The sequence below is a fragment of the Arachis hypogaea genome, chromosome 15 (assembly GCF_003086295.3).
Source record: "Arachis hypogaea cultivar Tifrunner chromosome 15, arahy.Tifrunner.gnm2.J5K5, whole genome shotgun sequence".
In the NCBI taxonomy this organism is placed as follows: Eukaryota; Viridiplantae; Streptophyta; class Magnoliopsida; order Fabales; family Fabaceae; genus Arachis; species Arachis hypogaea.
In genome coordinates, this window is record NC_092050.1 from 81,834,519 (window position 1) to 81,848,915 (window position 14,397).

Below are 14,397 nucleotides of genomic sequence, written 5' to 3' on the forward strand. Positions count from 1 at the left end.
ACCTGTTTAAGAAGTCCATAAGCTGGCACCCAGCCTAGCCTAGACTCTATACTCACCTAGTCCCTTTAAGCTACTAAAGCGAGGAAAAGTACGTTCTAAGTCTTCAAAACTCAAGTCAGATGGAACATCATCAAAAGGTGAAACATCATCTACTACTCCTCTCCATGATCATACGTTGTCAAAGAGCATCTCACTGGTACTTCATTGAGTTGCCATAAAATAGCAGCATCGTACAAAGGACTTAGGCTAAAGTTTATAGATAAACAGGGTGTAGGGATCGGCTGGTCTCACGGTATATACGTATAAATAGAAAATAAATCTCACTCTAGACTCAGAAGACTACCCAGAGGAGAACCCTTTTGCAGAACGATCATCAGTAGACTACGGAAGGGATACACTTACTTCCATCTATAGGGGGAAGAGAGAGAGAAGGGATAAGAGCTGGGGAGTTCTTAGTAGGGTCGGGGTTATTAGTTAAGTTTATTAATTTGGTGTTGTTTAGCAGACAAATAGCAGAATACAGAAAAGTAGTAAACAGAAGATACAGATAAATAGATAAAATAGAGAAAACAGAAAATAGAACACAAATAAACGAATACAAGAAAATAAAAAAAAAAAGACATAGAGAATAGAATACAAACAAAGAAAACATACATTCATACAACAATCATAATAGAGGAAATAAAGAACCAAGTATGATGCATGTCTAGCCCTAATGCAGGTAATAAGCTCATTTGTCGGTTACTAACCCGCTCCCGACGTTACCTAGCAACCTCTGTCTGGATAAGGCTATCTTGTTGGCAATACCCATTGCAAGCACCCTTTGTCTTGTAGGGTGGCATTTGTTAGCCTATATATGCCCAACATACTCACCGTAAGCAACCTTTGTCTTACAAGAGTACAACACACTCACCGTAAGCAACCTCTGTCTTACATGAGTACAACACACTAACCGTAAGCAACCTCTGTCTTACATGAGTATCCCAGAAAAGCACTCTCTGTGGTTACACCACCATCTATCTGACTGCCTCAATGCAGCAGATGAATATACAAATATCTCTAGAGTTGCTTTAATGCAACAAATGACCTTTCAAAAAGCCCTCTGCTTGTTCTCTGATCTCTTTATCATATTACTCTTTTCACTTTGTCTCTTTACTCTACTCTAATTACTCTTTTTTTTCTTTGTCTCTTTACTCTTCTCTAGTTTCTCTGTTTGACGTATGTATTTATAGCTTATGAAAATTTAGGTATGAATAGTTAGCCTGTCCCAAGTATAGGTTCATTAAGTCTATACTGAAATAGTTTAACTTTTCATATAATACCTGACCCTAGGTGCAACTCAAGATCTAACTATGTTGCTCCAAGTTCGTTCGCTAATCTCTGTTTGATTCTGTCATTAAAACCTTATAGACTTTTTCTTCGATTTTTATCTTTTCCTTCAACCTTTCATCTTTCTTTTGTCTTTACGTCACTAATATATTCTTACCACTTCCTAAGTATTTTATGAAGGTAATTATGAGATTCTACGCTTAAAGTTGTCTTTCTAAAGCTTTTACGAAAAATTATCTATTCCGTATTATTTTATTATTTTTATTAAAATATTAATTTTAATTTAATATTAATATTTAATATTTTGTTATCATTTATTATTTTATTAATATATTTTAAAAAATTACCCCTTTTTAACTTTTAACCTTTAAAATTCACTTTTTACCACCCATAAATTTTAATATTTTTACTTTAACCACCCTAACTTTTGAAAATTACAAAATAACCCCCAAACAACAAAATATTTACTTCCTTCACTTTTATGGATCAAAAAGGTGATCTTAATTGTTCTTCACCACACTCAAAGTGTTTTTCGTGTTCTTCGTAAATTCTTCAGATTCTTTCTCTGTTTTTACCCGTTTTTCAATCTTTTCAGCAACCGATTTTTACCATAATTCAAAATAAAATTGCAGCCACTAAAGCCCCATATTTTCCCCTTGATTACAACACAAATTCAACAAATTTCATAGCTTAATTTCATCAAATTTCATCAAATTTTTACCAAAATTTCAACAAGAATCACTCATATAAACAATTAATTTCAAGCATAACCAAACCATATCATAATCACACAACTCAAACACAATTATTCAAGATTAACTTTACCAAACCCTACCTTAATTTGCTACTCTAAATCTGGTTACTCTTTGAAGTGTTCTTAAAGCACTTTTTCCTCCTAAATCCAATCAAGAACAACTTTAAAACTCAAAATTATCAACTAACCAAAACTTCAACAGCAGCTTAAGAAGGATATCCTCACCTTAAACTTGATGGAAATTGAAGATCTTTGGCCCATAAGTCAAGCTAAGCAAGAGATCTAAGGAAGAACATCAAGAAAACACATGTTTAGCATGGTTTCCTTGAAAACCGATTTGAAGAGGGAGGGAGACATCCATATCACCTGATTTCCATCCATGGAAAGTTACATGGTTATGTAGAGTAAGAAGAGAGAATCATTTTGGTGTAATCGGAGTTTTGATTTGAGTTTTAGTTCAGAATAAATCAAGCTTTGAAGATTAAGAACCAAGAACTTTCTCTCCTTTTTCTCTTGATAATTTTTGTCCAAAATGAGCAAATGTGGCAGCCTTAGAGGTCTTGGGGTTAAGGAAAGTCTTTCTTGATGATGATTGGCTAGTTTGGGAGGTGGTTGAAAAATATCTCAAGTGTATAATTACTAAAACTAGATGTATTAGAACAAACACTTAACAACACTTCTAGAGATTAATATCTGATCTACTAGTGTAAATGACACTAGTAACATGATTAACATGAGAATATAAGATATCTGATGAGGCATTAGTATTGCTAAAGTCATCAAAGAGTGCTTGTGTTAATCTGCACCAATAGACTATGAACCCGGTTAAACCGATCTCCTATTTTTAGCTAAAACAGATAAAATAACATTATAATATTATTCAATCATATCTAATATTAATATAATAATAATATCATATTACTATTTCTCTTCTCTCAAGAATTGAGTCCAGTTCATCAAATTGAGACTAATTACGGAAACCAGAACAAAAACTCCTAACTGATACGACTCAAAAACTAAGTTCTTCGCGACTGTGTCATCAAGCTTGTCTCAAAAGAAGTTCTTGCTTAATGATGACATAATGACAATGAGGATTGAGATGCTTGATGATACAACAGAGGTGTTTCCTTCACGGATCTTCCGGAGAACTCCGTGTCTTCAGAAAATTTCTCGCGTACTCAAAAATTGGGTTATTATAGTTCCTCTCTCGGTTTCCTATTGTATTGAGATTGGGTGTTTAATGTTCTTCCACTCCTCAGTTGAATAGCTTGACATTCTTCTTTAATCTGCTTAGATAATTGCTACCTGGTTTGGCTTAGCTGAGTTTCTATATTCCTGTTGGAAGTTTGAGTTTCTCGCAAGGCTACTTGTAATTCCAGCAATTGCTGGGCAAGGGCGTGTAGCTGCTAAGTCAATGGGCTATTTTATTTTGGAGGGTTAGATTCAGTAAATGCTGCCTTAACCTCTCCCTTCATGGAAGTCTCATCAACCGAGTACATATGTTGGTTTATGGCAACTGTCTCAATAAGTTCACGAGCCTCTTCAATTGTTTTCCTCATATGTATAAACAACCATCAAAGTGGTCTAGAGACATCCTAGTCATGTCTGTGAAGCCGTAATAGAAGATGTCTAATTGCACTCATTCTGAAAATATTTCAGTGGGGCATTTTCGTAGCATTCTTCTATACCTCCCCCAAGCATCATGAGGAGATTCATTATTCTCTTGCTTGAAGCCTTAGATGTCCAGCCTTAACTGGGTTAACTTCCCTAGGGAAAGAATAGCAAAGGGAAAGAATAGCAGTCTGTAGACATCCTAATCTACCTCCTCAGTATGTACTGTGTCAGCAATTTGTAAGAAATTTGCAAGGAACTCAGTAGGCTCTTCCTGTGGAAGTCCAGAGTACTGATAGTTTTTCTGCACCAGAGTGATGAGCTGAGGGTTTAGCTCAAAATTACTTGCTCTAATGGGGGGTATATTGATAATTCTTCCATAGAAGTCAGGATTGGGGGCCGTATAGGACCCCAGAGTTCTTCTGAACTGTTCATTCCCAATTGGGTCCACGATGAAGGAAGGTAGGAGAATTAGAAATAAAATTGGAAATTAGAATTAAAATATTTTTGTTTTTATTTTATTTATTTATTCGAAAAAAAAGAAGGAAATTAAAAGGCAAAATTAGAAACTTTAGTTGTCTTAGCCTTTGATTAACTAGAAAGAATTGAAAATTAATTGTGATTTTAAAAGTGGTTTTCGAAAATAGAAAAGAGATGAATTAGTTAGGAAGTTTTGAAAAAGAGGAAAGGGAGAAGAGAATATTAAATAGATACCAAACTTTTAAAATTAAAATAAGATAAAGCAAGTAACTAGTTAAGAAAGATTTGAAATAAGATAAGATAAGAGATTTGAAAAAGATTTGATTTTGAATTTTGAAATTAAGATAAGATAAGATAATGAGATATGGTGAAGATTTGAAAAAGATTTGAGATTTTAAAAATTAAGAGAAAGATAAGATAGGATTTAAAATTTAAAATTTGACTTCACAAACAAGAAAACTCCAAACTTAAAAAAATTTTAAATCAAGATAAAAAAAAAAGGAAGCAATATTTTCAAAAATTTGAATAAAGATAAAATATTTTTTTATTTTTTTCGAATTAAGTGAAGAAAGAGAAAAATAACCAAAAGACACCAAACTTAAAATTTTTAGATCAAATACACTATTTTTTTTTCGAAAATTTTAAAGAAAAATACTAAAAGATACCAAACTTAAAAATTTTAAGATCAAACAAAGAAAAGAAAGAAGAACAACTTGAATACTAAGAAGAGCACCAAAGAACAAATTCGAAAATTCAAGGAAAGTAAAAAACACACAAAAGACACCAAACTTAAGAACTGAAACTAGACTCAAACAAAAGATAAATATTAATAAAGAAAAGAAAAGATTTTTGAAAAATTTTTGAAAAAGAAAACAAAAGATTCAAACAAAAGAGTAACTAAACCTTAAAACATGCCTAATCTAAGAAACAAGATAGTCCGATAGTTTGTCAAACTCGAATAATCCCCGGCAACGGTGCTAAAAACTTGTTGCACAAAATTGACTTCGCAATATTCGCACAAATAGACCGGAAAGTGCACTGGGTCGTCCAAGTAATACCTCAGGTGAGTGAGGGTCGATCCCACGGAGATTGTTGGTTTGAACAAGAAATGGCTATCTGGTAGATCTTAGTCAGGCAGATAGAAAATATAGTTGTTGTGAAAAATGCATAAAATAGAATTAATAAAGTGTTACTAGATTGGTGTGAAATCAATGATAAGAGAACAGTTGAGGCTTCAGAGATGCTTTCATTCAATAAAAAAGAATAAATAAAGTGTTACTGGATCAATTTTTCTCACTGTCTACTTCAACTTCTGATAATTCATTCCACGGTAGGCTGTAAGTGATTAACGCCAGGTCAGTTGGTCATTAATCTCCTCTACTTCAGATCAAACGCCAGGTCAGTGGTCATCCAATCTGAATGGGGGTGAAGCTCTAGCAGTCCGTTCCCTTGGTGATCCTACTCAAAATGCCACAGACAAGGTCGGATCTTCTGGATCAGAGAATGCTACTTCAAGATTCTAGCCTATACCACAAAGGCCCTAATCGCCCCATACCTCGGCTGAACTGATGTCTCCAAGTCCCCAACGAAGTCGTGGATTAGTGATGACTTGCATCATCTACCTCTTTCTCTTATCTAAAAGGACCATAGAAATAGTGAAATCTCATTCAATTAATGCAATTTCAGGAACCAAATGATGAATTTTATGATACATTTCTTTGACTAGCTTTAGTAGCATTCAAGTCAATTAGCAACTTCTAATTATCAAAAAACAAAAGAATAAGATAACTCAAGAGTCACTAATTACTTTACCTAGGCCAAGAGGAACAAAATCTAACTCATAACTAAAAGAGGCATTTCAACAAACACATAGAAGGCAATAAAAGTAAACAACATGCATTGCAAGAATTAAAGAGAGATCTAACAACAAAGGCAATAGATCCATAATAGAAAATCAAATCAAACATGAAAAGACATAGAATTCATAAATTGCATTGAAAGGTAAATGGAGATCTACATAAGAATTCATAAAAAAAAAAGGAGAATTGAAGCAAGAGAAGAAGTAGATCTAGATCTAGAAGAAGAGAATTAAAACCTAAACCTAATCCTAATTCTAGAGAGAAGTGAGAGCTTCTCTCTCTAGAAACTAACTTTCCCTCCAAAACTAAAACTAAACTAAAATATGTCTTCCCAAAGTTCCTAATGCGTGATCCCTCTTCATTCCTTGGGTTAAATAGCATTAGAAATGAGTTGGATCTGGGCCTGGGAAGCCCAGAAATCACCCCCAGCGGATTCACTTTAAGTGGGTCACGCGCGAGCATCGACGCGTACGCGAACAACACGTGTGCGCGTCGGTTGACAAATTACGTTCCACGCGTACGCGTCATGGATTCATACGCGTCGCCATGCGACCTCGTCGTTTCACGCGTGCGCATCTGCTGCGCGTGCACGTGGAGTGAATTTATCCCAATCCTTGATTTTCCATGATTTCTCCATTTTGCATTCTTTTCTCTTTATTCCTTTGATCCATTCCTAGCCTTTTCAACCTGAATCACTAACACACACATTAAGGCATCTAGTGGAATAAAAGGTGAATTAAATTTAGCTAATTAAGGCTTAAAAAGTACGTTTTCACACTTAAGCACAAATTAGGAGACAATTATGAAACCATGCTATTTTAGTGGGTAAATGTGGGAAAAGGGTGATAAAATCCCCTAAATTCAGCATAGGATGCACCCACTAAATAGCGGTGCATCAAATCTCCCCACACTTAAACCAAGCATGTCCTCATACTTAAACCAAGAGATTGACAAAGGGTATTATCATTTATTAAAATATAAACTAACTAAGTGCAATCTATCTATATGCAACTATCTAAGTGCATGCACTTGCTTAGTCAAAATAAATCAATTTCCAAGAAAATCAATATAAGCACAAGGGCTAAGGCAATAGCAAATCTAATCCACAATTGAATTGGGTTATTAAATATTTTTATAAACTTGCAAGAAGAGATAATCATAGGTGAAAACATGTAATTGAGCAATCGAATCCTCACCGGATGTGTTTGCACTCTAGTCGCTCAAGTGTTTAGGGTTGATTCTCTCAATTTTCTCCTAATCATGCTTTCCAAGATTTGTTTTTCATCTAACAATCAAAATAAATGAAATAAATTTTTGATGGTTTAGAATTTCATAAATGAAATCTCGTTGCAAGTATAGTTTCTAAACCAACAATAATCCGTTCATACAAAAATTTGTTTGTCACAAGTACAAACCCCTAATATTAATAACCGAAGTTTTCAAACCTCGGGTCGTTCTCCCTAGGAATTGCAATAAAGTGTTCTTGTTATTGGTTATGGACATGTATATGTTGGGATTTTGAATAAGAAACAAGAAAAGTAAATGATAAAGGAAATCAAATGACAAAAAGGTCTTGGCGAGGTTTGGTGGTCAAGGCTCTCTATCCTTATCACTAACCACATTATGATAATTGCAAGGATTAATCCCACTAAGTTATCTTCTAACAAGTAGAGGAAAATTAAGTGAGCTATATCAATCCAAGTCCATAAGTCCTAGCTATTCACTAATTGAATTAATGAGAGCTAGAGTCAATAGCTATCAACTATCAATCACTTGGACATTAGCAACTCAAGAATTCCTAAGTTACCTTCCCAAGCCAAGAACATAAAATTCTACTCTAACATCTTCTCAAGCATTTTGATAAACACTTGGAAGGTATAAAAGGAAAGCATAGTAAATTGACAACAACAATGAAATCTAACAACACTTATTACAAAGAATTAACAACAACAATCAAAAGGAACATTATTGACATGAATTACCTCAAATTGAATTGAAAGAGAATAGAATGCACAAGAGTAGATCTACAACAAAGTATGGAAACAAAATAGAAGAAATTACAACAAGAGAATAGAAGAACAACATGTAACAACAAAGAATTAAGAGGTGGAAGTAGATGAAAGCATGAATCAAAACCTAAATCTAAGCTTATTGACCTAAACCTAATCCTAATTCTAGAGAGAAGTGAGAGCTTCTCTCTCTAAAACTAACTAATCCTAATCCTAATGTGTGTAAAATGATGGAATCCCCCCTTTGCTCTTCAATCCTTGGTCCTTTAAAGCATTTTGGCGCCAAAGTTGGTTGCAAATTGGGCCCCAGAGCTTCTCAGAATTCGCTGGGGATGTTTTCACTTTAAAATCATGTGCCGGCACCGACATGTACACGTGCTACACGCGTGCGCATTCCTGAAGTTTTCGCAATCCACGCGTGCGCGTCCAGTGTGTGTGCGCATGGATGACTGTATCCCAATTCCTTGGCTTTTCATGATTTCTCTACTTTGCATGCTTTCCTCTTCACTCCTTTGATCCATTCCTAGCCTTTTCAACCTAAAATCACTTAATAAACAAATCAAGGCATCTAGTAGAATCAAAGGTGAATTAAAATCATCAAATTAAGGGTCTAAAAGCATGTTTTCACATTTAAGCACAAATTAGGAGACAATCATGAAACCATGCTATTTTCTTGGATAAATGTGGGTAAAAGGTGATAAAATCCCCTAAAATTACTGCAAGATAAACCCTAAAATGGGTTTTATCAACCTCCAACACTTAAACCTAGCATGTCTTCATGCTAGAATCAAGAGAAAACAAAGGGTATCAACATTTATTCAATGTAAACTAACTAGATGCAACCTGAACTATATGCAACTATCTACATGAATGTAATTTCTTGGCCAAAACAAATCAACCCCAAAGAATATCAATAAAAGCACAAGGGCTAAAGGTATTAATCTACCAAGCCAAACCATAATTGAATTGAGCTAGTAAATATTTGACAAACTTGCAACAAAAGTGATGATTGTAGGTTAAAACATGTAATTGAGCAATCGAACCCTCACCGGAAGTGTTTGCACTCTAGTCGCTCAAGTGTTTAGGGTTGATTCACTCAATTCTCCCCTAATCATGATTTCCAAGATTTGTTTTTCTTCTAACAATCAACATTTATTTCATGCATGCCTACAAATATCATGAGGTCTTTCTTTAGGTTGTAGTGGGGCTAGGGTCAAGGTAGGATGCATATTTGGTCAAGTGGACTTGAGATTTGAATCTTTGATAAGCTTAGACTTCCCACCTAACTTATGACACCCTATACAATTAAGTTCAAACCTAACTACCCATTCTTCACTTTTTCACATACTCATGCATTTTCTTTTCATTTCACAACACATATGCATTGATCTTTATTGAACTTTACTTTGGGACATTTTGTCCCCTTTTTTTTTTCTTTTCTTTTTATTTTTCCTTTTTTTCTATTTTTTTCTTTTTGGTATATATATTTTTTCTTTCTTTTTATTATTATTTTTTTTTCTTTTTTTTTTTTTTGCAATAAAGTATATACAAGAGCATCAATACATATGGTTTTACATTTAATCAACACATAAGCATGTATCCAATTCCCAAATATAGAAATACAAAACAAAAACACCGTTTTCTCTTAACCAAAGTCCCAAGTTTTCCCACACTTGAATGACACACACACTCACTAGCCTAAGCTAGTCAAAGATCCAAATAAAGGACAGTTATTGTTTTTCGCTTTAAGGCTTGTAATGTGCTAAAATTAAGACAAGTGGGTTAATCGTAGGCTCAAATTTGGCTAACAAAGGGGGGTAAAGGGTAGGCTATTTGGGTAAGTGAGCTAAATGAAATGATGGCTTTAATCATATAAATGCATGAATACATGGAATAATGGACATAAAGAATCAAACAAATCAAAGATTACAATCATAGGAAGGGAATAATGCACACAAGAAGGAAAATAAGTGATTATAAGATGTAACCACACAATTAAGCTCAAAACTCACAAGCTTGTGTTCTTAGCTTAAAAACATGATCCACAATGTATATGAATCAAGCAAGTTCAATGAAAGATTATCACTCAAATCAATTGAAGTGCCCTATAGATAAAATCCTTGAAAAAATTTCATTATTTTGACTAAGCTTATTATGTGTATGCAAAATAGGAAATGCAACAAAAATCCCAAAAGACATACGAATGAAATGAAAGAGTGTTGGGATTAGAAACTTGTCACCCAAAACGCCAACTGGTCGGACGACCTCCCCACACTTAAAAGTTTGCACCGTCCTCGGTGCATTCAAAGATGAGCAAGAGGGTACGGCGACTTTCCGTATTGCCACCTTCAGTTGGTGGGTCATGATGACAAGTCATCTTATGCTAGCTTTTCAAGTATTTTTCACTTGTTTCATTAGGTTTTATGCACTTTCTTGCATTGTGATGCCAGGGCATCTTGGCCAGTTTCACTGACCTTTTCTTTACTGTTTTAGGATAGTTTCATACATTTCTTTAGGAAATAAGCTAGTTTTGGGTAAATATTCACTTATGCCTTGATTCAAGCATACATTGTGCATTTTACATAATTTCATGAGGATTTTGCATAAGTTTAGTGACAAATATTATGTTGCATTACTCATGACTTGGACTAGAGCTTTGATGCACTTTATTGCTTGATTTCAGGACCAAAAAGGAAGCAAGAAAAGTGGAGGTAACTTGCAAGATTAATGAGAAAAGTGATTGCCAATAACATTATCAAAAGCCATCAATTCCCACGTTAGAGAGTCACGTTAACTAAGTTAACGTGAACTCTAACGTGGAGAAGAGAAGTTGAGCCAACGTTAGTGACACTTAACATTGTCACTAACGTTGGCAATTACTCATAAGTGGCCACGTTAGAAGCCACGTTAACCTAGTTAACGTGGCCCCTAACGTTAAAGGGGGAAGAGAAGCCAACGTTAGTGACACTCAACATTGTCACTAACGTTGGCCTATGGTGCAAAGTACCACGTTAACTCCCACGTTAACTTGGTTAACGTGGGAACTAACGTAAAGGATGAAGAGTTGTCGACAACGTTAGTGACACTCAACATTGTCACTAACGTTGAAGCAACCACACAACCCCCAAGAGTCACGTTAACCTCCACGTTAACTTAGTTAACGTGGAAGCTAACGATGAGGAATGAAGGATGAGCCAACGTTAGTGACACTCAACATTGTCACTAACATTGGGATGGCTAAAGATGGCTACGTTAGAGGCCACGTTAACCTAGTTAACGTGGACTCTAACGTGAGACCCAGGGGTACATTGGAACGTTAGTGACAATGTTGAGTGTCACTAACGTTCTCGAAGGTTGGCAAGGACCACGTTAGAAGCCACGTTAACCTAGTTAACGTGGGCTTTAACGTGAAACAAGAAGGGGCACACTGGAACGTTAGTGACAATGTTGAGTGTCACTAACGTTCTCGAAGGATTAACAAGGCAACGTTAAAAGCCACGTTAACCTAGTTAACGTGGGTTTTAACATGAGGCAAAGGGGTGCATTGGAACGTTAGTGACAATGTTAAGTGTCACTAACGTTCTCGAACTTATATTCTCACTAAATATTAACACCCCTAATGTCCTGAACTAAAGTCTCCGCCCACTTCGCACTTTCTCTCTGCAAGTAAAGCCAAGCCCAAATAAAGAAAGGAACTGCTTCAAACTCAAGATCCGAAGGCCCAAGACTTGAAGAATCACACTAGAAGCTGAGAAGAGCAGTATATATAGGAGTAGCTTTGAATTAAGAAGTAGCTCAGGAGGCTGGGAAAAAGAGAACTACTCTCTGTATTTTACTTTCTTTGCAAATTCTACTTTTATGATGTATTCTCCATCTTTGTTTTCATTTTCAAGAGCTATGAAAAACTGAACCCCTTTCATTGGGTTAGGGAGCTCTGTTGTAATTTGATGGATCAATACTAATTTTCATTATTCTTCTTCTATCTTTCCTCTTGATTTAACTTGAAAGCTTTCGATCTTCATCCAATTGAGTAGTTATCTTGGAAGAGAAGCTATTCAAACTTGGATCTCTTTTGAACCTTGAAAGAGGAATGAAGAGATCAAGCTAGAAATGCTTTCTCATGCTGGACCAAATTGGGTTTGGATGGGTATGTGACTATAACCCTCTCAATACTTGATTTGGGAAATGCATGTGGTATAATCAGTGACCATTCTTCATCTCTTCTCATGAGCAATTGACCAAGGAATTGGCTATTGATCAAGATTTGAGAGATTGAATTGCAAGAAATTGTAATTCAATCACTTAAGATTGCCAAGGAGATCAATGAGTGCATTGACTGAGGAAGAGATGAAAATGAACTTGATCCGGAGAATTGCAACATCTCCTAAGCCCAATGAACTCCGCATCTCTGATCTTACCCATTCTCTTTAATTTCTGCCATTTACTTTTATGAGCAAATCCCCCATTCCCATTTACAATTCTGCAATTTATTTTCAGTCATTTACTTCCAGTCCTTTAATTCTAGCATTTACTTTTCTGTTTTTTACATTCCCGCCATTTTATTTTCTGCAACTCTCAACCCAAATCCTGGATTCGCTCAACTAGAACATTCTTCTAATTAAAGTTGCTTGATCAATCAATCCCTGTGGGATTCGACCTCACTCTATTGTGAGTTTTTACTTGACGACAACTTCGGTACACTTGCCGAAGGGAGATTTGTTGAGAGACAAGTTTTCTGTGCATCAAGTTTATGGCGCCGTTGCCGGGGATTGATTGTGCATCAACAATGATTAGATTGGAAGATCACTAGATTGAGCATTTTATTTTGTGAATTTCATTTTCTGTTTGAGTGATTTACTTTTTGTTTTAGTTATACTTCTTCCCTTCTCCCTCTACTCTTTTGTTTTTTCTTTGTTATTTTCAATTCTGTTTGTTAACCCACTAACTGTTTGATATATTGCATCACCCACAACTAACAGCAATTCTGACACAAATACTGTCTGCACTTATTTTCTCTGCTTGTACTTGTTGGTTGTATGACAGGGAGAAGAAGCGGGACTTCAACTTCCTTTGATTCTGAACCGGAGAGAACCTTCTTTAGACTAAGGAGGAAGGCAAAAGAAAAACGAGTAGTTGGTGCTGAAGAAGAGGAGGAACAGTTTGAGGAATACTTTGAACCAAACACGGAAGAAAACATGGAAAATCATCATGAAGAAGAGACTCACAACCATGGCAGAAGAGGTGGAGCAAATCATGCTGGGGAGGATAGAAGAGTTTTGGGCTCTTACATTAATCCAAACCCAGGCAATTGTGGAAGTAGCATCCAAAAGCCAACAATCCATGCCAACAACTTTGAACTTAAACCACATCTCATCACCCTTGTTCAGAACAACTGTTCGTTTGGAGGAGGTGTTCAAGAAGACCCCAATCAACATTTGACCACCTTCCTGAGAATATGTGACACCGTGAAATCTAATGGTGTTCATCCTGACGCCTATAGACTGCTCTTATTTCCCTTCTCACTCAGAGACAAGGCAGCCAAGTGGCTGGAATCCTTCCCAAGGGAGAGCTTGACAACTTGGAAGGATGTGGTGAATAAATTCTTAGCAAGATTCTACCCTCCTCAACGAATCAATAGGCTGAGAGCTGAGGTTCAAACCTTCAGGCAACAAGATGGTGAGACTCTGTATGAAGCATGGGAGAGGTTCAAAGACTTAACAAGGAGGTGTCCACCTGACATGTTCAACGAATGGGTCCAGTTGCACATTTTCTATGAAGGGCTCTCTTATGAGTCAAAGAAGGCAGTAGACCATTCATCTGGAGGATCCTTGAACAAGAAGAAGACCATTGAGGAAGCCATAGGTGTTATTGAAACAGTAGAAGAAAACGACTACTTCTATGCTTCCGAAAGAGGGAACACAAGAGGAGTGATAGAGCTAAACAATGTAGATGCTCTGTTGGCCCAAAACAAGCTCATAACCCAACAGCTGGCTGACCTCACCAAGAAGATGGAGAGGAACCAAGTAGCAGCAATCTCATCTTCATCAACAATCCAAGAAGGAGTGAATGAAGAAGCAGAGGGGAGTCAGGAGCAAGCCAAATACATTGGGAATTCACCAAGGAAAAACTATGATCCATACTCCAAGACTTACAACCCTGGATGGAGAAATCACCCGAACTTTGGGTGGGAAGTGAGCAAGATCAAAAGCAATTCACCAAGAGGACATCTCAACACCCCCACAACAACACTTCTCCACATACTTATCAAAACCAAAACAGCACGTCTGCTCCGAATCACTCATCAATTGATGACAAGCTCTCTAGGATTGAAGCCTTACTTGAAGGAATATGCCAA

General features: G+C 36.1%; 1 non-coding gene across 1 annotated transcript; it reads right to left on the minus strand.

Annotated features, from left to right (window-relative positions):
- Positions 1-13,678: 13,678 nt before the first annotated feature.
- LOC112753748 (small nucleolar RNA R71) lies at positions 13,679-13,782 on the minus strand. Its single transcript, XR_003178117.1, has one exon. It is a non-coding gene; the product is annotated as a small nucleolar RNA R71 (small nucleolar RNA).
- Between the last annotated feature and the right edge of the window lie 615 nt (positions 13,783-14,397).